The following is a 22,290-nucleotide window of genomic DNA, read 5'->3' as shown; positions in this document are numbered from 1 at the left end:
ATTGGTCTTATGACAATGCTTACATGGATGAAGATCAAAACAATCATCTTTCATATGGCCAACTCGGTCACAGTGTTGGCATTTCACAATCTGTTGTTATTTCTCTGGAAGAAGAGAAAAATCTGGAATAGTTGGAGGTGAACTGTCATGAAAGAATCTAGCACTCTAAAAGTGAATGGGCTTGGAGTAATCTAGAATATGAAAGGTCACATCCTTTTCATATCCAAGACCTGTTCTATGCTTGTTGTGGACAAGCTCTTGCCAAGGTCTGATGATTTGTTTGGGAAGTGTAGGCTGAATTTTTGCATCTTTATGCGAAACTACTCTTGAAATTGACACTTGATGGGGATCAAACTCAACATTAATGACTTGATGACTTGCTGGTTGTTGATAGGATTCTGTTTCAAAGTCAAATAAGCGATTGTTCTGAACAAGTTCAGAAGGATATCTTTTATGTTGTAACTCCTCTTGTTGTAGCTTTGTCTCAAGCTACAAAAACTCAATATTCTCCTGTGCAATTTGCTGACACATTTTAATATTGGAAAGAGTGGTTTTGTAGATCTTAACCATCTCATCAATAGTGGAATGTATCAGAGTATTTAACAACTCTAATGCATTATCAAGTCTGGTCATTTTCTTCATTATCAAACTTACACTTTAAAGAAACCGATCACAACTATTAACCAATGAGGAAGAAGCAACAATCACTCACAATTCAATGTTACTACAATATCCTCTGTAAATGTGCACCAAATAAACAGTGTGCAATAGCTCTATTCAATGTACATACCAAGACTTAAACACAAAGACTTAATCCTCCCACCAACAAACAACAATGATTGTAATGCATTCACAATCCACTACATATGCATAACAGTTCACTCATGACCAGCACATAAAAATAAATAGAGGAACCACCAAACATCCACGAGCTTTAAACAAAAGGAGCCATGACCACCAATACAAGACAAATCTTAAACCGTGGTGACATAGGTTATTTTTCTCTGCTTTGCAAGTCAAGTGAGCGGTGGCTTGGGCTTAAAGTTGTCCAAGTTTATAGAAAGACATGCTAATAAGTTCGATCCCAGAAGAATAATAATGCCACAACAATAGAAATAGTCCTTCCCCTTCACCCAAGGTCATAAGTCGTATGTGTCCAACACTTTTTTCATTGTTCTGATTCAAAAAGGCTCAAAAACAATCCAAACTATTTGTTGAATGCCTAATTCTAATGTTCTCTGAATTAGGCCAAATCAAAGCTGAAAGATCTGAGAAAATGTAATTTCCAGTCTGTGAATGAGCAATTTGTAAAGTGGAAGGTTCGAATTCTAGTGCAATCAATTTAAATTCATGGAATTCACTGGCTAAACACCCCAGATTTCTCTATGCAATGTGGCTGACGCGATCAGGTTAGATCCTCATTCGGGCACACTTGAAAATGGGAAGAGCGTATATGAGGAGGTCTTATATGACGGAGTATGGGGATTCAATGTGGAGAGGAGTCAATGAAATAACACAATACTGTCAGCTCTGATAATCATGGAGAGGAGTCGATGGGTGGTATGGAGAGGAGGCAGTATATGAGAGGCGCAATTTCATTCCGGAATTACACTTGGAATTAATTCCAGTGGAACAATCGAAGAAGAAAAATACCATCAGTAAATATATAGTGATGTCAATGAATCATATTCAATACCATTTTTCATATGTAGGTAGTGTGGTATGCGATGAGAGATGGAAAATGCAGTGCTGACAGGCTTTAGCAATGTGGCAGAGCTGACATGCTAAAAACTCCCAGGTCTAGCTTGCCCACATACATTCTCCACTTCCTTTTGCTACGCTGACTCTCTTGACTCCTTCTATATTGTGTACTCTCCTTCGAGGTAATCAGATCGATCCTCCTACATGGTTGTGTGGAGTATTGAAGAAGGTATGTTTTCATTGACTATTTTGTCATCTTTTCTTCAAAACTCGTAACATCTTTGCATCATGAACTAGGTAGATTATGAGAAATCATGAAAAATATATAAAGATTTATATGCAACATGAAAACACTAATGATTTCCATTTCTTATGCAGGAAAAGGGAAAAAGTAAAGATTGCCGCTCCAAAGAAAAAGACAGGGCCAAGCTAACCATTGTCCCTTTGGTGGGGAACCATATGCAAACAAGATGATCTAAATTAAAACATCTCAGCCAAGGAAAGGAAAAGGAGATATCGACTCGGCGTAAGAAAATGATCGGATAACTGAGGATTAACATCTTGGCGAAGCCCTCAGGATCCTTTGATCCTGAGGGATCGTTGCTTTAACTATTTTTGCATCCTTGATATCTCCGCTTCAGCTATTATAAGTAGGGGAAACACTGATAGCCCGGGGGAAGACTGTTAATTTTTCATGTAACTTTTCTCTGTATTTGAAACCTTGATCATAGACTCTCGTGGAGAAGTGATCCATTGTAACTTTGTTTTAATGTTTTAATATAAATCTGGTTGTTGTTCCATCTGTGATTCTAGAATAACTTCAAGCGGTGTATCCTTAGAGGCTGAGGGCCCGGCCCTGGTGGAACACTTGCTCCTCTACCATTACCTTTAGTTCGTGTGTGGTTTGTATTATCAGCTTTAATCAGTAATCTGGTGTGTTCTGTTATCTTATATCACAGCTCTGTTATATTTACAATATCTTTCTCTGCAACAGGAAAGTCGTATTGTGCATTCTGATCTTATAATGTATTGTTGTTCTTTTAAAGTCATTAATGTAACATTAATGTTCTTTACAGAATGTTATTGCTGTTCAATTGCAGAGTAACCAAGCTGTAATCTTCTTAAGTTGGTATTACTATATTTGTCTATGGTTTATACTTCATACGATTGCTGTCAATTGACATTGCTGTTCCATTATGAACTGTGATTGTTATCCTTTCTAACCAGGAACAATACTTGTGATATCAGACTCAGATTACTGTTTTTCTTAATATCTCTGTGTGTTGTGTGTATTATTTATTTCGGTACCGTGTATTCACAATTGGCTTTAAGTGTTGTTCTATATTTCCTTGCTAATTGGTTGTCGTTCTATTTCTATTTGCTGTTCGATTTATCCTTTAAGTAAAGATTGCCATTTGATTTCTGTAGGATGAAATTATTTTATTTGTTCCTGTAGATTAAGGTGTGTTGTTCATCAGACTTAGTTGCTGTTACATTTTCTAGTTGTTGTTCCATTTCCCGTTATTTGCGTTACTGTTGCTTTGGTGTGCAGAACGATCTGAAACTGTAGTGGGCATTGGCATTTGCTGTCTAGTCCCCAGATTGATGATCTGTTCCTTGGTTACCTTTAGTTACATTAGTTTCCAAAGGGAGGAGTTACTATTACTGGACCCTTGACTGATAAATTGCTTAGATTTAGGCTTTAAAGTATTTCGCTGTAAGTAGATTTTCTTTCAAGCATCCGTTTACTCTTGTATTTCCTTGAGCACTATACTACTAGCATTACTCTGACAAATGACAACCTAAAACTGAGTACACTCTTTGAGATAACAAAGCGTTCCTGGATTGACAAGTTAATGTGAGGTAATTAGAGGTTAAAAATACCCCTTTTACGGCTCGACATTTTGGCGTCGTTGCCGGGGAAGAGTGTAGCCATTTGTTTCTTTTTCAGAGTAGTGTAAGAACCTGTTAGGAAAGAACTGGGTTTTAAAAACAGAAGGTAAGAACCTGCGTGTGGAGTATGTAATAGCCCTTCTCCCCTGCCCGCTTTCCTGCAGATTTGTTGCTGTTTTGTTTGGGTAGAACCTACCAATTGATTTGTGTGCATGATTAAGCAGAAAAAGCCAGAAAAGAATCTCAAACCTCTACCCAAGTCTAATAAAGCTAAGGGGCCGGTGACCCTTGGCCGATCGACCTTTATAGACGAAATTCTTAAGAAAGCAGAATGTCAGCCTTCAGTAGGACCTAGAAACGTTACTTCTAGACAGCCTACTAGTTCCCTTTAGGCCACAGGATCACCATCTGTAGCCTTTCTGAGGTGCACAGTCAAACCGAAGAGCAAGATTTTCAAGAAAATGAAAATTCTAGCCCAAAATCATTGCAAGAAGGGAAACTTAGGAATCTCAGTGAAGGAAGGGGAGAAACAGGAGAAGGTGAAGAACCAAAATCTCCTCTTAGGGTAATTCAGTCATTAAGCAGCCCAGATAAGGGAAGTGCTGCAAAAATCATTTATAACGAAATTCAAGAATCTAAATCCCCTCAGACATTAGGCACTCTCATCATCCCAGATAAAGGAAGTGTTGTCAAGGCCATTCCCATTAGACCTATTCGCCCTCGACAACCTAGGAATACCCTCCTAGATATCCCAGAAGGCTATTGGCACATATTTGACCAAATGGCCCAGAATCAGCCTAACACCCAAACCTCTACACTACAATACCCCATTGTGGATACTACAGCCAATGCACCTATGAAAGCAATTCCCCTCCAACATATCCCTACATTCCATGGCCTTACATCAGAAGATCTAGATGCATTTATGTTTGAATTCGACGTGCTGTGTAGAGGATATGACTATAGCATCGATCTCCAGAAACTGAAATTATTTCCCTCTACATTAAAAGGGGCTGCTTTAAGATGGTTTATGGGATTAGGTGGTGGTGTTATAAATAATTGGGATCAAATGAAAGAGTCTTTTCCAAAAAAATATCAGGACTATTGCAGGTCTCGAGAGTTAAAAGATGAAATATTTCAGATGGTAGCTAAACCAAATGAAACATTAGAAGAGTATGTTGAACGATTCCAGTATAATCTTCAAAGATCTCCTTATGCATCATTACCCTTACCTGATAATGTATTAAAAACAGCATTAATTAGGGGAATGAAGGAACAATGGATTGAGAGATTAAACATTATGGGGAAAGGAGATATTTTTCAAGAAAATTTTGCTGGCATTATTGATTTATGAATCAGGAGCTCGAGAGGCAGCACAAGACTAAAACCAGCAGAACATGATCGATTTATAAGAGATAATAGAATTTCGGCAGAAGGAGTAAATCGTGCAGAAATTGGAAATTGATTAGAAAATTTTAAAACTGACATATTGGGGATGCTGACAACACAACTTGATATTATGCAGGCTAAACAAAAGCAAGCAGAAGCATAACAGAATTTGGCAATCTTCTGTCCCAGATGCAGAAAGAAACACATCCACAAGGAGTGTCCATTAGAAGCAGTTCAAGTTTGCATCATTTGTACAAAAGACCACTCCACAGAGAGCTTCCCCTCACTTCCTGGATTGAAAGAAGTATACAAGGAAGCATAAGAAGAACCAGAAACAGTGTATCTACTTAATCAACACCGTCAGTGGAAGCCACGACAAATAGGTATGTTTTCAGAACCAGCTTCTTCTTTCCAGCCTCAGCAATACCATGCTCAACAATATAATTCAATGTGGCAAAATCAACCTCCCTTCCCAAATTGGTCACAACAATCATTCCCTTCATCATCTCCATGGCCGAGTCAAGCAAGCCAACCCAATTGGCCAAATTTTCCCTATACCCCACCATATTGGAAAAACAATGTTTTTCCACCACAATGGACTCCTCCTACTTCACAGAGTCAAACCTAGCAGACAAACTGGCAAAGACCGATGAATCAACCAGTAGGAACCATCCCGATCCCTCAACCTACACTGCCAGCCCTACAACAAAACCCCCAGTCTAACTTAAGGCCGCAACTCCCAGCCCAACCCAATCCCAATCCAAATAACAGACCGGTCCAGTCCATTCAAATAATTGAAACACCAGAGACAGGAACCGATCTAAGGGAGTGTAATGACCTTCAATTAAGATCTAGGTGTATCATTGAAACAGAGGGAGATAAAACAGTTCAAGTTGAAAATCAGTTGCCTGTAGAACAACCATTACACAAAGAGGACGTGACCAGACAACAAATTCATGATCCAGCAACCACATCCTCTCCTCCATTCCCAGAACGTTTAATTATACCTTGACCTAGACAATATCCTGATTTTGACATTCTAAGAGAATTACGAAACCTGTACATAAAAATCCCGCTCCTCCAAGCTATTCAAGACATCCCGATATATGCAAAGACTATCAAAGAACTATGTATAAAGAAACCAAGGAGGACAATAACAAATAACCAAAGGTCCAAGTAGTTGGCACTTTATCTAACTTATTATCAGGAAAAGAAACACCCATTAAATACGAAGACCCAGGAAATCCAATAGTAACCGTACAAATCTATGGTCAAACCTTCTCAAATGCCTTAGTTGATCTTGGAGCTGCAATTAACATCTTAATAACCACTACTTTCCAAAAACTGGGCATTACATCAATAGAACCGACCTCCACTTTATTAGAACTGGCTGATCAATCTGTAGTTAGGCCAGAGGGCACACTACAGGATGTCATGGTATCTGTTGATTCCTGGGAGTATCCGGCCGATTTTCTGATAATAAATCCCAAAAACCGACTTGATGGACATCCATTGATCTTAGGTAGACCTTGGCTCGCAACTGTCGATGCTTATATTGGCTGTCGACAAGGTAATATGACCATTACTAGGGGGAAAAATATTAAGAATCTAGGTTTATACCCCCCAACGCAACCAAGTGTCACAATAATAAAAACTAAAAAGCATCCCGTATCATACCTCACCAGAAATATTAGATCTCCATTAACCATACAATAGGCCCTCAATTTCAAAGACCAAACAGAAGATGATGCCATTAATAATTTCATTAGCCAAGCTGAACCCAGATCCCACGTACAATGTCACATGATAGAAGCAGCATTTGATAATGAATTAGAAGAGGATCTCCTTAAAGATACACATGATCAAACAATACCTACTACCTCTGTCTTGAATAGAAAAATTGTGGAAATTGAGCCAGGAAAGACTTTAAGCATTAATGCCAACCTGACTTCTGAACAAGAAAAGAAACTCATCCAATTATTGAAGAAACATAAAGAAGCATTTGCATGAGACTACCCTGATATGAAAGGAATTGATCCCCACTTATGTACGCACCACATTTACATAGAAAAGGATGCGAGACCTGTTCGCCAACCACAAAGGAGACTTAATCCTCATCTAAAAGACGTTGTAAAATTTGAACTCCAAAAACTTTTAGATGTTAACTTCATCTACCCTATCTCTTATAGTAAATGGGTCTCTCCACTTGTTGTGGTACCGAAGAAGAATGGAAAGTGGAGGATTTGTGTAGACTATAGAGAATTAAATAAAGCAACACAAAAAGACCACTTTCCTCTTCCATTCATTGACCAAGTATTAGACACTCTAGCAAGAAAGAAATTCTTTTCTTTCTTAGATGGCTTCAGTGGATACAATCAGATTCAGATTGCCCCTGAATACCATGACAAAACCACTTTTACTTGTCCTTCGGGAACATTTGCCTACAGAGTTTTACCTTTTGGCTTATGCAATGCTCCTGCCACATTTCAAAGAGCTATCCTCAGCATTTTTTCAGACCTAATAAATGAGGGGCTCGAAGTCTACATGGATGATTTTACACCATACGGAGATGATTTTGATCCAGCATTGGACACACTGGAAAAAGTCCTGCAGCGCTGCATTGCCACTAGGCTTTGCTTAAGCCATGAAAAATGCTATATGATGATGACTGAAGGACTTATTCTAGGCCATTATATCTCAGCAGCTGGCATACAAGTAGACCCAGCCAAAATTCAAATAATTTTGCTAATTCCCACTCCTACCACTCAAACAGAGGTACGCAGTTTTCTTGGATTCTCTGGTTATTATAGAAGGTTTATAGAACATTTTTCACATATTGTTGCACCTCTATATGCACTAACAGGTAATGTTGACTTTCTTTGGACAGAAAAATGTGACTGTGCTTTTCAGGATCTGAAGAAGCTCGTGTCCATGGCTCCAGTCCTTCGAGGAACAAATTGGGACTTTCCATTCTAGATTTCATCAGATGCCTCAGATACAACTATTGGAGCAGTCCTTGGGTAGGAAGAAGATAAAAAACCATATGCAATTTATTATATTAGCAAGAACTTATCCCCTGCTGAATTGAATTGTACTGTTACTGAAAATGAATTTCTAGCTGTAATACATGCTGTCAATAAGTTCAGGCATTACATTACTGGATATCCTGTTATTTTGAATACAGATCACTCTGCCATAAAATATTTATCAAATAAACCAATCACAAATGGTAGAATAACTAGATGGCTGATTTTATTGCAAGACTTTGATATTACAATCAAGGACAGGCCAGGAAAAGAAAATCCTGTAGCTGACTTTCTCTCACGAATGCCAAAACCAGTGGATGCAGCAGCAGCTGAAGATCAATTTCCAGATGAGCATTTGTTTGTTGTTACTGTTAAAACACCCTGGTATGCTGATGTTGCGAATTACTTAGCAGTAGGTAAATTACCAAAACATCTGACCCCCAATGAACAAAAACAGATTGTCCAGAGAAGTGCTCGATTTTCCTGGATTGGGGGCTACCTGTTCCATACAGGAGCAGATATGCACATCAGGAGATCTATCCAGGAGGATGAATTTTTTGATATTTTGAAAGCCTGTCACGATGGACCTGTTAGGTTCCTATACCAATAGGTTTCATTTTTCATGATTGACCTGGGAAGTGCCAAATATGTTCATCTTTTCATGCTGCAAAGGTTCCATATTTTGTAAAAGCATTAGAGGAAAATTAAAAAATGTAAAGAGGGTATGCCCTAAAAGAAAAATCAGAGGGCAATAAAAGTCAATTGGTCAGAAAAAATAATAGAAATGAACCCCAAAGAAAGACCAGGAAAGTGGCTAGCCAAAATGCCACTGCTAGCTTGATGGATGGCCCAACAGTTCAATCTGGACCATGCCATGTTTTAAATTGCTTGTTCTAGACTAGAGAATGAATACCTGTCCAAACAGTTCAAGCTTGGCAGATGAATAGATAGGCAGAGAAATGAAGGAGCCCAACTGCTTAATCTGGGCCCTTGGAAGAAATAAGGGTAGATTTAGATAGGAGGACAGTCAAAAGAAAAGAGGACAATCAGGGTTTGCTAGTTCAAATGCACCCAATCAAATGGAAGAAAAAATGCTAGGTATATTAGGTTGGGTAGGTAATTTGAGGTTGCAGAAGCAGGTGGGTGCTCATTATTGACTTGTCAAGGGAGACTCAAATCATCAGTGACATAAGCACTAAGGCAATTGTTTGAACTGTGGAACAATGGATGCATGACTAACCTCCCCTTTCCTCCCTCACAACAAACACTCACTAACATCCCTTAAAGAGATTGAGATCTGCTCAAAAACTCTTAAACTTCATTTCATATCCATGAAAAACTTAAGTAAAACTTCTGGTTTGCTTAAAGGCTCAAAGCCACATTTCTTGTGTAAAATCATCATTCCAACTTCCTCTCATGCCTAAGTTCACCTTATAAGCTTGGCATTCATCCATACAATTTCAACCCATAAAGTCATATTAATTTCTAACTCTATTATTTAACTCCCTAAATCATTTTCCCTACCCCTAGTTCTACAAAAATTATATAAAAATCCAAAAATAGTAAATATCCCACCCCTTGGCACTATAGCCATATGACCTAAGTTCGGGGAAATGCTAAGTTCATTCGGGGCTTGCATTAACCCCTCGGCGTCCACTTACTTTGGGATTAGTTTAACTTTTGGTTAAATTAATAACCATGTTAACTCTCCCTCCGAAACCATACTTTATCTAACCCCGCGCTCATATTTTGTGTTGGGTTGATTTAATACAATGTTTTTAACCAACAACCATGCCTATGCTATATATAACATATAAAACCCGCTTTCCAACGGCCCTTGTCGATTTCGGAGCGACCCCTACGTACGGGAGTTAGCGCCTGATAGCACAGCGGTTTTCCCGTCGTACAAAAGACGCATGTCCTTTTTTGATTGCATTGGGCGGGCTCTGACACATACCGCCCCCGTACCAAAGGCGGTCCGATAAAACCATTTACCGCCTTTTGTACCCACGCCCCACGTCATACACCGCGTCGGCGCTTGCATCAGCCCCCAGGACATTGTTCCGTCCGATGAGGAGATCATTATAGAGCTGGGACATGATCCCACTAATCCCAAGGGCGTGCAAGCTTTGATAAAAAAGAAGGACGAAGACATAGCCGCCCTTAGAAGACAAATCAAGCTGCCATCTACATTGCATCCTCAAACTATAGAGGTAGCACAACAAAAATAAGAGCAGGATGTGGTAGCTTTGCTTATGACCTTGCATAAAAGGTTGATAGAAACAGAGAGTGCCCTGGGGGCATCATTATAGGGAAGACAGGGAGAGTTGGCCTCTCAGCCAATTCAAACGGCTCAGATCCTTACAGCTGCTCCTCCTACGGCCACCACAACAATCCCTCCCATTACTCCAGCATCAGAAGTAGGTACCTCAAGTTCAGCACCAATTTCAGCAACCACTACAGCACCTGCAGAGCGAGACACCGGCCTGAGAATGGACAATATGATGAAAGAAATAGAAGACCTGGAATTGCAAATGGCAGAATTGAAAGAGACCAAAGAAAAGCTGGTTAAAATTGAGGAAAAATATGACAAATCAAAGCAGGATGTAGCTGAGAAGACAAGGGAAGTGAAAGCCCTGGAAAAAAGGATAAAGGAACTCGAGAAAGAGCTCACTTTTGATAGAACTCTAGCTGATATCAAGAAAATTCTGTGGGCCAAGATTGGCCAATCCATTACAGACCAATGGCAATCCATTGAAACCATTCATGAACAAATGGATTTGATAGGCATAGCTCAATTTGAAAATCAAAAGGCTAGAGCATCTTTGGGTAATATGCCTGAGCAAGCTAATAGGATGATCCAATTCCTTAACACTCACACCAAAGAGCAATTGGCAGCAATAGGAATCAGGAATAGGACTGACACTATCTTGCTAGTAAAAAGGGTGTTGACCCTAAGGAATTTTGTGCAGACCTTGGAAAGAAAGTGCCAAGAGATGCAAGCAGAGGTAGATGATTTCAGAATAAAGATCACAGCATTACAGAGCAGAGGGCTACCCAGCCTAGTAACCAGTGCCGGAAGACTGTTGTCACATGAGCATTATGCCAACAAGGTGAACAATTATGCTTCCAATCAAATCACAGCTTCCTCAAGCACAACAGAAGAAACAAGGCCTCCATCTGGCCAGAGTGTCTTCGATAAATTAGAAAATCTATTCTACATTGCACATGAGATAAACCATCTCTTTGAAGTCCAGCCAAACTTTTATAGATACACTGAAGCTGATGAGACACTGATCAAAATACAAAGGCATCAACTACCTACAGAGGATTGGTGGAGAGGAATGATGGAGACATTGCTCAGGTGATTTCGATTATTGATTCTTTTGTAAGCTACAGGTCAACACATACAGATGGTATGCTCCACCTGTCAAAAGGGAATAAAAAGCAGTGCAAGGCAGAAACAGAATGACCACTATAGCTCATTGAATGCAAAGAAACTGAGCGCCGATAATGAAGACAAAGACAAAGACAGCAACAAGAAGCATACCAGCGACAGGACAACACACGTAGAATAAATGCGCAACAAGCAGCCAACTCATTCAGCCCAGAAAGTCAAAACTCCTCTGACAAATTAGACAGCTAGCGCATTCATATTTACTACAGCATTTATTCCTTCACTTACTACTTCTTAAATAGTTGGTAAAGAAAGTTATGAGTTGAAAGCTTATCCTCATGATATTTTGTATCCTCCTTTTGTATAAATACCCCCCATAATATGTATTTGGGGTTGGTAATTTCATTTCTGAACTGCGCTGTAAGTTATCAAAGCTATATAATACAAAGGTTGCTGGAATTTCACTGTGCCGAACCATCTGAATGTGGAACTGAAGCTCTGGGAACGCTACAGAATTCTTGCATCTTTTATGGATCAATAAGTCCCTCTTCTCTGTGTTTTTTATGTTTTCTATGTGTGCAATTTCATGTATGTTCCATAAACTTGGTAGCAGAGAAGAAGAATAGCACAGAATTTGCTTAAGGGTACTCTGTGTTCAATCTCAGTTACTGTATATGTTTTCTTCAGAATTAATCATAAATAGGAATTCTTAATTGCTCCTATTTGCATTAGTTCTTTCATTCTGAATATTGCTTAGGAATTCTTCATTGCTCCTTAGTAGTCTTCATGCACTTTCCCTCTGCCAGCATAATGAAAGATCCTTGAGTGCCTTTCATTCTCTGACTTAATTTCACCATTTCAGATATCAAAATTGCTCCTAAATTGACTACCCTGCTCTGTAGCAAACTCCTTTACCCAAAGAGAACTTCACCAGTTCATTCACTCTGACTCCATCTACCCAATGGAAGAAACTGTTCCCTACTTACATTCCTGTTCCACCTGAAATTACCCTCCAACAGAATCAAAACAAAACTTGTGCATAATAGCTAGCCTAAAATACTCCAAAAACAAAGCTAAAACTACAAAGAGAGAACCCTCTCTGGTTGTAGGTAGGCTAGGACCTACAGCTAAAAGATTGGTTAGTGGTTACCTCAGTTGTATTCCCTTCAGGAGGCAGGGAACAACCTGAGTGATAACATCATTGGCAACTCCGCTGGGGACTGAATGTTTATTTGTAACTACTGTCTATTTTCTAAAAACTACAGATGGAGCCTGAAGTTAGCCAGGTAGCCTCCGAAACTGTTCTTGCTGTGCATTTACAGGAGTAAGTAAAAGCTGCTTCAGTCAATCTCCAGCATAGTTCTAGACTGTAAACAGTTGTTCCAAACATCTGATCAATTTCCCTATTTTAACATATTCAAAGGGAAAACCCAAAGCCTCCCATATTTCAAAGAAAATACCAAAATAGATTTAGAAGCTGGCTCCAAAGAAGAAAACTCGGTACACCAGGTCAAATCCTGACCTAGATCCTCCAGTTGTTTTTGAAAATCCCAATTTGATCCCCAAGACCCTTAGGAAACAAGAGGAACAAGAAGATTTTGCTGATTCAAGCCCTGAAACAGTTCAGCAAAACTATATTCCAACCCCTGCTAAAGCTTCAGTCCATCCTCACATTTCTCCTACTTCTCCTTCTTCCTCATCCACCTCTCAAAGCACTTTCCCTACACCTCCATCCACTGCACATATTTCAACTCCATTCCCCGCAGTTCCAGCTGTCCCATTTCTTCCTGTTGTCCCATTTGTCCCTGTAAATATGGCAAATAGATATGCTCCTTTACAGTTACCTAGAAATCTTGGGGCTATGCCTCAAGATTATCAAAGTAAGATTACTTATTTTGATGGTACTGGTACATATACAGCCCAACAGCATACAAAGAAAATGCAAGACTATTTTGAGAACTATGAAATTGACGATGATGATGTAAGAATGAAGATTTTCGTCCAAAGTCTAACTGGTGATGTTAGGACTTGGTTTAGAGCACTTGCTGTCAACTCTATAGCCAATCCTGATGCCCTTTATCAGTCATTTTTGAATAGGTGGGAAAAGAAGAAGGATCCATTGCATATCCTATCAGAGTATGACAGTATAAAAAGAGGCCCACAAGAAACTATCCTAGACTATTGTGCAAGATTCAACAATGTTTACAATGCCATTCCTCAAAACCTTAGACCTCCACCTGATTTAGCTTTGATCAAATTCCCTGATGGATTTGATTCCGACATGGCATATCAACTGAGGGAAAGAGCCCCTCCAACCTTAGCAGACATGCAGAATATAGCTGTTAGTGTAGAGGAAAATCTCATTGCCAAACGAAACCAAGCAAGAGCTGAAAGAAGAACAACATTCAAAGAGGAACCTTCAGCATTTGAGCAAAATCTTGATGCAATCATCAAAGGCATGGACAGACTTGGGGATAGGGTGGAAACCATCGAAAGAAAGTCATCATGGGAAGGTCAACCAAGTACTGCAAGGAACCCAAACTTTAGAAAGAATCAAAATCCAAATGTTGGAAGGGTTGGTCCCGACCAGAACATCAGACCTCCCTTTCAAGAAAACTATGCCGAAGCCTCAACATCTAGTGAACCAACAGAGGACCCTCATATCAATTTGATGGGTTTGGACAGTGAACACCAAGTCTTTCTAACACAAGAAGATCAAGAGGCCCATAATTTCAATCAATTTCAAACCAAATCAGGAGAGTCATTCGATTTTAGAGAAGGCTATGATGCAGTAGTCTATGAGGTTCATAAACAGTAAAAATTAAGAAGTAGAACCATAGATGTGCCTGAACCTACCAAGCTCAAGGATACTAAGCAGCCAAAGAAAGTAAAAGATAAAGCTGCGCTCACAGAATCCTCTGATAAAACAGACCCTAACCCAAGAGAAGTTACTGTGGAAGATATAATAGATGTACATACCACAAAAAATCAGACATTTACATGTCCTCCCTCAAAAGCAAATTCAAACAGTGTTCCTGAAAATATTTCTAAAACAGAGGTACTTCTAAACAACATTCAAAATCAAGAGAAGATCATTGAAAATGCAGCTGAAAAAGAAAAGTTTGTTGTCCACAACACAAAGCTGCAGACGGAAAAACCCTTTAATTTAGAAACAAAAATTGGCAAGCTGAAAATAGCTATTCCTCTTTTCGAATTGGCCAAACATGAAGTATATAGATAGCAAATCAATAGGTCACTCCAAATACCAGACAATAGGGATGTTGTAAATGTTTTAGATGATCAACCTGAATTACTTTTTGGTCCTGAGGTCAATGGTAAAACAGCAGATGGAGGAGTTCCTCCATTTTATGTGAGTTTAAACATTCATGACAAAGTGCTCCATAATGCAATGTTTGATTCAGGAGCTTCCCATAACCTAATGCCTAAATCTGTGATGGAAAGACTAGACCTAGACATCACAAGACCCTACAAAGATTTGTTCTCATTTGATTCCAGCCAAGTCAGGTGTCTAGGCCTAATCAAAGACCTTTGTGTATCCTTAGTCCAATATCCAGCTAAGACATTCTTGATGGATGTGGTAGTAGCTGACATTCCACCCAAGTTTGGCATGCTTTTATCCAGATCTTGGGGTGCAAAACTCCAGGGATCTTTGCAGCTAGACATGCCCTATGCCACTATTTCAGTATTTGGACAGCCAAAGAGATTTTACCGGGAAACAATGATGAAATATGTGGTGAGCAGTCAAGAAAAGCCCCAAAATTTCCCCATCTATGCAATACATTCTGACATGGATTCATTCATTTTATATAATGCTAACATGTGCCCGAAAACTAATGCCAAACTCCTGATAACAGCACAACCAGAAAGCATGAATGAACAATCTACTGCTCAAGATCAAAAAATTGTCAATATGACTAATGCGATAAAAAGAAATGACATATCATGTAACATACAAAAACTAAATCTGCCCACTAAACAAATTTCCAAAACTCTCAATGCAAGTCATAACCAAGAAATCTTATGGTACTTAGAGTTTGATGGCTCAGTAAACAAATTAGGAGCAGGGGCAGGGGTTTGGATACACAACATGCAAAATGACCATGCTGAAGGTCATGCATATAGATTAAACTTCAGATGCACAAACAATATGGCCGAGTATGAAGCCCTTTTGCTAGGACTCAAGCTGATCAGAGGACTAGGTGCAACAAAAATTTCTATACTAGGGGATTCTGATCTGATCATACAGCAGATAAAGGGAAATTTCGTTACTAATGATCTTAGGTTGAGGGCTTACAGAGGGGCAGCCATTGAAATACTTAACACTTTCTTAGAATCTCAGATAACCAAAATCCCTAGAAAGCACAATTTACATGCACATAGCTTGGCAACTTTTGCCAGCACTTGCAAGCTTCCTTTTGAGCCCAGTCACCATTTCACTGCCGAAATAAAACATAGACCTATTGTCCCTGATAATGTCAAAAATTGGCAGATCTTTGAAAATGACACACAGATAAATAACTTCCTGACTTTGAAGGAGGAATTTTCTAACATCAACATTGATACCAGCACTATGGATGACCAACAACAGATAGACAGAATTGAACAAAATATATCAGCTGAAACAGCAAATCTGATCTTGCACCCAACCATTTTTGATGTCAAAAATGTACAAAAACTGAAGCAAACAGATTGTGATGAAATAGCTGAGGCAGAAGCTGAAGTAATTGAACTAAAAGACAATTTTTTGCCCATAGGTTTAACCCCTTTGGAGGATTTATTCGATTCAAATGACATTTCAAGGAAGCCAAAAATGCAACCACTGAATGCTGAAATTGAGGACTGTAACATTGGAACCACACAAAATCCCAGAATGGTAAAACTATCCAAAGCATTGCCTGCTGATCAGAAATTGAAATACATTGACTTGTTTAAGGAATTCCAAGATGTGTTTGCTTGGGGTTATGAAGACCTCAAATCCTATGATACCTCAGTCATCCAACATACTATACCTTTGAAAGAGAATCAAAAACCGTTTAAACAAAAGCTTAGAAGGGTGAACCCTGTCCTTCTTCCCTTGATTGAAAAGGAAGTTAAACGAATGTATGAAGCAGGGATCATTGCTCCAATTAGGTTCTCAGAGTGGATTTCAAATCTAGTGCCTACTAGGAAGAAAACGGGAGAGATAAGACTGTGTGTTGACTTAAGAAATTTGAACAAAGTCTCTCTCAAAGACCATTACCCCTTACCAAAAATGAATCATATCCTACAAAGGGTAGTGGGAGCCTCTAGGATCTCATTGTTAGATGGATTCTCAGGATTCAATCAAATTTTAGTCCACCCGGATGATCAAGACAAAACTGCCTTTACAACACCTTGGGGAACCTTTAAATATGTCAAAATGCCTTTTGGACTCAAAAATGCATGGGACGCTTTTCAAAGAGCGATGGACATAGCCTTTTCCAAAGCAATCCATGATTTCCTATTCATATACCTTGATGATCTTACTACCTTCTCAAAATCAGACCAAGAACATTTAGAACATCTCAGACAAGTGTTCATTATTTGCAGAAAATATGGCATATCTTTGAACCCAAAGAAATCTGTGTTTGGCCTAGAAGAAGGGAAGCTCCTAGGTCATATAATATCAAAAGATGGCAATAGGATTGACCCGGATAGAATTCAAGCTATCCTTCAAGTGCCTCATCCAAGAAACATCAAAGAACTGCAAGCTTTTCTCGGAAAGATCAATTTCCTAAGAAGGTTCATTCCCAATTTGGCTGAGCTAATTAGACTATTAAATAATATGCTGAAGAAGGATTCTAAAGTCAAATGGACCATGGAAGCCAAACAAGCCTTTGAGGACATCAAAAGAGCTTTGACAAATACACCAGTCCTCACAAGTCCCAGGTTTGATAGAGATTTCATCATTTTTTCCTTTGCATCTGAGCATACAATTGTTGTTGTCCTATTGCAAAAAGATGACCAAGGGTGTGAGAAGCCCATTGCTTTCTTCAGCAAAGCTCTTAGAGATGCTCCCTTAAAATATCAGATCATGGAAAAGCAAGCTTATGCCCTTGTAAAGGCCATCAAGGATTTCAGAATTTACATTTTATACTCACATGTGATTGCCTATGTCCCAAATGCTGTGGTTAAGGACATTTTAACTCAAGAAGGAATTGAAGGCAAGAGGGGCAAATGGATAGCCAATATTTTAGAGTATGATATTGAAATCAAGCCTACAAAACTGATAAAAGGGCAGGGACTAGCCAAACTAATGACTGAAACCAATTTCCAAGCCCTTGATATCAATGAACTGGACAACGAACAGGAGATGGCGACTCCACAGATCAATCAAGCCTTTTTACAATCCCCTTGGTATGCTGATATATGTTTTGTATTGTTAAACCTGCAAGCTCCTCCAGGGTTGTCCAGAACTAAAAAGAGATTCTTGAAAATGAAGGCATCAAAGTTTTGCATTATAGACAATGTTTTGTTTTGGAAAAATCATGAAGGAATTTTACTTAATTTCCTAACATTGGATGAAACTGACAATGTCCTCAAGGAATTTCATGCAGGTGACTATGGAGGACACTTATACTGGAAATCAACAGCTGATAAAATCCTAAGGGCTGGATTTTATTGGCCCTCCCTGTTTGTTGATGTGAAAAAGTTTGTAATGTCTTGCCCTAAATGCCAAATCTTTGAAGGAAAGAGAAAGTTGTTACCTTTACCACTCAAACCTATTTCAACTGAAAGACCTTTTCAACAATGGGGTTTAGACTTCATTGGTGAAATTCACCCTTCATCCTCTGGCCAACATAGGTGGATTTTGACTGCCACAGACTACTTTACCAAATGGATAGAAGCCATCCCTTGTAGGCAAGCCAATGACTCCATTATTATGCAATTTTTAGAAACCAACATCTTGTCCAGATTTGGCTGTCCAGATAAAATTATTACAGACAATGCTGCTGCTTTCAAATCCAAAAAAATGATCAACTTTTGCCACAAATACCACATGACCTTGGGCCATTCCACAGCCTATTACCCTCAAGGCAATGGCCTAGCTGAGTCCTCCAACAAAAGCCTCATCAACATCATCAAAAAGGTCTTGGAGGAGAACAAAAAGAATTGGCATAAGAAGCTGGTAAATGCACTATGGGCAGACAGATTGACCACTAAAAGATCTATTGGTACAAGTCCCTATGAATTGGTTTATGGAATGGAGGCAAGATTTCCTTCATCTTTGGGAATCCCTGTGATCAGGTTACTACAAGAAATACAAGCAGAGCCTAATGATATTCAAAGAAGGATCAATCAAACTATTCACTTGCAGCAAACAAGAGAAGAAGTATATCAGAGAACCCAGGTCCTACAAGATAAACTCAAGAAGATCTTTGACAAAAGAACGAAGGCTGAAGATTTCTTCATAGGAAACAAAGTGCTGAGATGGGACTCTAGGAGGGAAGATAAAGGGAAACATGGCAAGTTTGATTTCCTATGGAAGGGGCCATATATTATTCAAGCTGTACAAGGTAATAACACTTATTTTTTGAGGAGTTTGGATGGCACAAATACTGAAGAAGGCCCAGTCAATGGGAGAATGCTCAAACATTATTTTGATCCCCTTTGATGAACACAACATAGCTATATATTGTACATAAATATTTGTATTTCCAGCATTTTTATTTACAGCAATTTGATAAGGAACAGCATGCAGCGGACTTTGATGAAAAAGTCAAGGAATTACATTACTTTTAGTGTATATTTTGAAATTACAACAAAGGATCAAGAACAAGACTTGGGAAGGCTAAAGATGTTGATAAGCAGTCAGAAAAATCAGCAAAGACTGAGCTGTAATTTTGCACAGAGCAGCTCAAAAAGGTACTACATGCAGGTTACAAAGATTCAGATCATTGGTCTCCAAGAGAAGGGAGTTTTAGGCCACAGCAAAAGTTGAAAAATAAGGCAATCTGACCTGCTATTCTTGGCCTTTCACAAAGAAAGGCCATCCCCAAGTGGAGACACTGTTAGGTTCCTATACCAATAGGTTTCATTTTTCATGATTGACCTGGGAAGTGCCAAATATGTTCATCTTTTCATGCTACAAAGGTTCCATATTTTGTAAAAGCATTAGAGGAAAATTAAAAAATGTAAAGAGGGTATGCCCTAAAAGAAAAATCAGAGGGCAAGAAAAGTCAATTAGTCAGAAAAAATAATAGAAATGAACCCCAAAGAAAGACCAGGAAAGTAGCTAGCCAAAATGCCACTGCTAGCTTGATGGATGGCCCAACAGTTCAATCTGGACCATGCCATGTTTTGAATTGCTTGTTTTAGACTAGAGAATGAATACCTGTCCAAATAGTTCAAGCTTGGCAGATAAATAGATAGGCAGAGAAATGAAGGAGCCCAACTACTTAATCTGGGCCCTTGGAAGAAATAAGGGTAGATTTAGATAGGAGGACAGTCAAAAGAAAAGAGGACAATCAGGGTTTGCTAGTTCAAATGCACCCAATCAAATGGAAGAAAAAATTCTAGGTATATTAGGTTGGGTAGGTAATTTGAGGTTGTAGAAGCAGGTGGGTGAACATTATTGACTTGTCAAAGGAGACTCAAATCATCAGTGACATAAGCACTAAGGCAATTGTTTGAACTGTGGAACAATGGATGCATGACTAACCTCCCCTTTCCTCCCTCACAACAAACACTCACTAACATCCCTTAAAGAGATTGAGATCTGCTCAAAAACTCTTAAACTTCATTTCATATCCATGAAAAACTTAAGTAAAACTTATGGTTTGCTTAAAGGCTCAAAGCCACATTCCTTGTGTAAAATCATCATTCCAACTTCCTCTCATGCCTAAGTTCACCTTATAAGCTTGGCATTCATCCATACAAATTCAACCCATAAAGTCATATTAATTTCTAACTCTATTATTTAACTCCCTAAATCATTTTCCCTACCCCTAGTTCTACAAAAATTATATAAAAATCCAAAAATAGTAAATATCCCACCCCTTGGCACTATAGCCATATGACCTAAGTTCGGGGAAATGCTAAGTTCATTCGGGGCTTGCATTAACCCCTCTGCGTCCACTTACTTTGGGATTAGTTTAACCTTTGGTTAAATTAATAACCGTGTTAACCCTCCCTCCTAAACCATACTTTATCTAACCCCGCGCTCATATTTTGTGTTGGATTGATTTAATACAATGTTTTTAACCAACAACCATGCCTATGTTGTATATAACATATAAAACCCGCTTTCCAAAGGTTTGAACCCCCGCCATATAAATAAATAATATAATATTCAGCGGGCCCCCGTACATTAACATGCTGCCAGCTCGCAGCTCCGTCAACCCTCCGATCCGCCCTCCCAGATCCGACGGCCCTCACCGATTTCGGAGCGACCCCTACGTACGGGAGTTAGCGCCCGATAGCACGATGGTTTTCCCGTCATACAAAAGATGCGTGTCCCTTTTTGATTGCGTCGGGCGGGCTCTGACACATACTGCCCCCGTACCAAAGGCGGTCCGATAAAACCATTTACCGCCTTCTATACCCGTGCCCCACATCATACACCGCGTCGGCACTTGCATCAGCCCCCATGTCATTGTTCCGTCCGATGTGTCTGCCTCGTCACCCGTCCATGTCAGCGCCCACATCGGCTGCCACGTCACCGCACCGTACCCACTACCCGCCAAATGATGCCATGCTGACGTCATTCTGAAAAAGCGCCAAAAGTTCCGAATTTTCATAAAATATGCCAAATCAACCGTTTTTGTTCATTTTCATTGGTCAATTTGGAAGCTCTGTGCATGTTGTTTTACGTCGTTCTTCCACCCAAGTTCAAATTTGATCATCCGAGCCGCTGTCGCCTGCAATTTCGACGCCATTGTTCGGCATTGAACTAGCTCAACACCCTCGGCGCCATAAAAACCAGGTATTTGCCCAAATTTTACCTGTTTACCCCTGTTTTCGCCAATTTCTCCATTGTACTTGCTTAAAACTCTGCAAATTCCCAAATTAAAGGCACTTATGCACCTAAATGCTGCCAAAGTTTACTGAGTAACCCCCTGTTCGAAAGAAACCCTGCGAACCCGCGACCATTTGCAAAATTCACCGTCAAAAAATCATTTCTAACTAAGTTTTGCCGAGAGAATCTTCATATTGCCCCTGCATTGACTCCTTTTTCCAATATCCCCTGCAGGAACTTCCCTCATTTGGCCAAAATCATCCTCTTTTCCCTCTGCAAATTGCCCATAGTCTCTTAATGCAGGGAATTCATTAACAAAAGATAAGTCTGTCTAGACTCTAAACTCTCTAAATTGCCTCTTTTATCATAACTACAGACAGTAAAGACCATTGCCTCATTTAAACTCAGTCTGCAGCTCTTTTGCAAATCCTCAGCAGCTCTTTCATCAGTCTGTTGTTGTACTAATCCTGGTTCCAAGGATAAACACAGGTAAACCTCAAAATGTCCACTCCCACAGCTTTAAATATTGGCCCCTTGAATACACCACATAGGAACTTAGAATGATTGCCCCTTGCTGACAGGGATTACCAAATGAAGGAAACAGTGGAACTAACCAACAGATATCACATTGAAACCTTTTGTGAGATAAGGAAAAGATACAGAAGAAATGCTGATATCCTTGGTATCTGGGAGTCCAATCTGCCAATTTATTATCTCCCACAAGTAAATGTATTCCCTGACCTTATCCATCAATGTTGTGAGAATTATGAGCCCACTCAAAGAGCAGTTTTGGCTCCATTTGGGACTATTTTGTTTCACATCACCCCTCAAGCCATAAACAAGATGCTGAACTTTGAGCCAACAAAGCCTCTGGTTCCTCTCTCCAT

This window comes from Pinus tabuliformis, chromosome 6 (genome assembly GCF_031772625.1).
Source record: "Pinus tabuliformis cultivar Carrire ecotype Pingquan chromosome 6, CPIR1, whole genome shotgun sequence".
Classification (NCBI taxonomy): Eukaryota; Viridiplantae; Streptophyta; class Pinopsida; order Pinales; family Pinaceae; genus Pinus; species Pinus tabuliformis.
This window is presented reverse-complemented; position numbering follows the sequence as displayed.